Source organism: Rhinolophus sinicus, chromosome 2, assembly GCF_057876585.1.
Source record: "Rhinolophus sinicus isolate RSI-liver-muscle chromosome 2, RSI-T2T, whole genome shotgun sequence".
Classification (NCBI taxonomy): domain Eukaryota; kingdom Metazoa; phylum Chordata; class Mammalia; order Chiroptera; family Rhinolophidae; genus Rhinolophus; species Rhinolophus sinicus.
The window spans coordinates 129,502,032-129,506,149 of record NC_142502.1 but is presented as its reverse complement, the minus strand read 5'-3'; the positions used below and the strand labels follow the sequence as shown (position 1 = coordinate 129,506,149).

The 4,118-nt window shown below is 43.2% G+C and overlaps 1 pseudogene; it reads right to left on the bottom strand.

The window, feature by feature from the left end:
* Positions 1–2,390: 2,390 nt before the first annotated feature.
* Positions 2,391–3,497, bottom strand: LOC109460717 (alpha-N-acetylgalactosaminide alpha-2,6-sialyltransferase 2 pseudogene; annotated as a pseudogene).
* Positions 3,498–4,118: the final 621 nt, after the last annotated feature.

The following is a 4,118-nucleotide window of genomic DNA, read 5'->3' as shown; positions in this document are numbered from 1 at the left end:
AGTCTTTCAGATTTTCCCAAATCAAGGCAAGGGACAAACTCCTGCATCCATCAATCATTGCAGACAGACTCCCCCAGACAGGAACAATAACCTTGGGTGAAGCAGTTCCAGTTCCCTTCAGCCAAGAGCAATGTCTGAGAGGGACTCAAAGCTGCCAGCCACCAACTTTCTCATCAACTGGAAGAATTGATACTACAGTCCTGAAGGGAAGTATCTGCTCCACAGAATCCACTTTAAAGGTCTACCCAACTTGTTCAAGGTCACACAGTTAGTAGTTTTTGGTGCCATACTCAACCCACGTCTTTCTGATTCCAAATCCACATCCTTATCTTAATATTCTGCAAGTAAATTTACTGTAATGCAGCAGTGGGACAGAAATGTTCTCCTGCAAATGCAATTGCTCAGTGAATCTGCACTGTAAGTCCTATGGAAATACATTCTGAGCAGCATACAGTTAGAATTACAGGTGAACCTCATTTTATTGCACTTCACTTTATTGTGCTTTGCAAATATTGTGTTTTTTTTACAAAGTGAAAGTTTCTATAATAGCAACCCTGCATTGAGCAAGTCTGTCAGTGCCATTTTTCCAACATGCTCAAATGATGGCTAGCATGTTTTAGGAATACAGCATTTTTAAATTAAGGTATATATATATATATATATATATATATATATATATATATATATATATATAGACATAATGCTATTGCACACTTAATAGACTGGAGTATAGTATAAACATACCTTTTATATGCACTAGGAAACAAAATAAAAGTGACTTGCTTTATTGCAATATTCACTTTACAGCAGTGGTCCAAAACTGAACCCACAATATTTCCAAGGTATGCCTGTATGTCATGTCTCTGGCCACTGCAAAACTTCCATTGTGACCACATTCATATACTTAGTCAAAAGTGTTTATTGGAACATATAATGATGACATAAAAGAAGACCAAAGGGAAGTAAAGATAGAGATTAGTGAGTCACTCAAAATGAAAAAAGAAAACTCAGCATGTGCCTTGAAGACTTTTGGGCAACAGAGGAGCCAGTAGGCCATGAATGTATGGTGAGGTCAGTCCATGTCTAGCTGATGAGATAATGTTCATTCTACCATTCAGACTGATGAGTAGATGCTAAGCGAGCTGGTCAGTAATGTAATGGAAATGTAGGGGTGGTTGTTCTTGTGTATCTGCCTGTCTGAGGTCAATAGTTTTACAATTAACATTTGATGTAGCACCTCTTAGTAAAAGAGTGTGAAAAAAAATGACTGCCTTTGAACAATGCACCTAGGTTTAGCATGAGGGGTTGCCCAGTCTGCTCTAAAGAAGCAATTCAAGTCTGCTGCTCCTTAGCATGATTTAGCATCACCCTAGGGGAGGCAGGAAGAAAGTCCTACCCCACCCCAGTCTTCCTCATGTGAAAATGAGAACATTTTTTCATCTCAGAAATTCAAATGCCAACTTGAAAAGCAAACGAACAATCTCACCAACTAGAGTTTCTGGAAATTTGAACTTCTTTGAACAAAGCAATCTCCTGTGGCGAATTATCTTAGCACTTTATATTTACACACAGCTTCACCTTTGGTGCTCCACCCACATTCTACTTTTGACAATTATGTAACAAAGGGACAGAAAAATCAGCTGGCTTTTCAAGATCAGGAAAACAGATCAAGGGGTTAGATATACAACTTTCTTCTTTCCAAGAATTGAGCTTCTACTGCTAGGCTGGATCTGCCCCGGATACTCTGTTTACATTGAAAGGCTATTGTAATGCCCATCTTGTACATAACGTCCTGTACCACACTGTCAAAATCGTTGTTTGCTTGTTTATCAGGTTTCTCTGTGAATTTATTCTAGTAGCAGCTTAATAGACATTGCTCTCTTGATTTTTGTTATTGAGTTCAGTCATCCCTAGTATTAAGTGTGCTGATAAAATCTGTCTTCGAGAACTGCAGAACTGAATCAGGCCAGAGGCTGGTCCTTGGTGAATTGTCCAAGACTCCCTTGGAAACTTTCCTGTCAGCTAAACACCTGGTGTAGCAGAATAAACTGTCCAAAGCTACCAGTTACAAGACATTAAATCACAAGGCTTGGTTCAATAGGCTGTATGCGAATAATATGCATATGTTGGATGAGACTTCCTTAAAACAGTTTGGGAAACAACCAAGTCCCAACAGAAGTCAAGAAGTTACAGCTCTAATCTGTCTAAAACTATTAAACTGATTATCAGCTACCTCAGTTAAAATTAATTGAAATCATGATTTGACTAAGGGTTAATTACCCATTAATGCTAAGACCCATTAATAGAAGACAAGAAAAAGATTTTGGCCACTTAAATGATGAGAGCCAAGGCTTTGCAAAGAGAAGCAAAGGACCCAAGAACAGTTGGGGTCAGCGCTGGTACAGCTGAATGATGCCAGCCTTGTGCAAGTCCCTCCACAGAGTGGCCTCAAGACGCAGATCATGATTTACATAAAATTTCAGTGGCTCCTTTCTTCGTTCAAAATAGTGGTTAGAAAATTTCCAGTAGTTTCTTGTGATAAATCCATAGGCACTAACCTGGTCACAGGTATGCAAAGCTGTCAGCAGGACCAGGGCCCCGGTACTAGGCATGTATATGTCTTGAGTATTTGTGTTAAAGCTCGAATTCAAAAACCTCTCTGTCAGGTAGAGGATGAAGTTTGGATGTAGTAGCTTGAATTTACCTGCATGGACATCTGGTCCGAAATAGGCCTGAGGCAGGTTCCCTTTGTCAGGACCCTCGGGGACAGGCACACCCAAAATAGCTGATCGCAGCATCACATAGTCACGGGTGTTTGAAGGGATGAAGACATAACGCATGCCCTGTCCTTGTGGGACGGAGGTGAAGCCCAGATTCCTGTAGTTGATGAGGGAATTCTTCATCGTGTTCACAGTGAAGCCGTAGAAGGAGGTCTTGGTGCCCACGTCATCCTCGAAGCCTTTGATCACAGCACCATTGAGTCTGAAGACGTAGTCGTGGGCATCGATGAGGCGGCCCTGGCCAGAGCCTCTCAAAATGCCTCCGTTGGCCACCACCGCACACCGAATGCAAGGCCCAGGCCCACGCGGCTCGTGGGACTCCGCCAACAGCTCCGCGCTCTCCGAGCCATTCAGAAGGCTCAGGGTGGAGGTGATGGCTTCGCGGGGGACCCCGTGCCAGCCGTAGGGGGCTCGAACCTGGCTCAGGCGGTCCCAGAGCTCCGGGGTGAGGAGGCCGTCCCACAGCAGCACCGGGACGGACAGGTTGAAGAGCCGCCCGAAATGCTCATGTTGCTGCAGGGCCAGGGCCAGTGGGCGCCGGCAGGACTCCTGTCTCGCAGGCCCCGAGGTCCAAGCTCTGGACTCCGGCCAAGCTCCGGACTCCGGCCAAGCTCCGGACTCTGGCCAAGCTCCGGAGTACCAGCACAAGAGGAGCCTGGCGCAGGTGGCCGCGAGCAGGAGCAGCAGCCAGAGGCCCCAGCGCCATCTGCAACCCATCCTGCCTGCAGGTGTGGCGGAAAAGCCCGGCTCTGCCACTGGCCTGCCCACAGCCCGCTGCACGCCACCCGCGGAGCCTCTCCGTCACAATCACGTTTTTGCTTACCTTAGTTCAGTCTACAAGATAAGTACAGCAGGAGAAATTGCCCTCATTTGACAGTGGAGAAAACAGAACCTCAGAGGCAGTAATGCTTGCCTGCTTTATAAGGAGTTGGTTACATTCTCTTTGCATAGCCCCATGTCTCTCTCTAGAATCCATATTAATTTCCCTTCTGCTATCCTGTCCTAAACTTATGTACTCAGGATACAGAATAACCCATTTACTGGGAAAGTGATGCATATGATTATTCTATAATAATAATAGTAATAATAATAATAATAATAATAATAATAAATTTCTCAACCCTTACGTAAACATTAAAATCTATGCAAGAACATTTGCAAATTTTGCTTTTTTTCTATTGTAGATTGACTTTGCTATTCCTCATCGTTGTTTACAAAATGCAGATTTTTTTTAAAAAAGTGGAAATCTTTTAACTCCTTTGTATTTCTAATTGAATCTATTCCATATAAAAAGGCAATTAATTTATATCTTCTTTAGAAAATGTACATATATAGAAA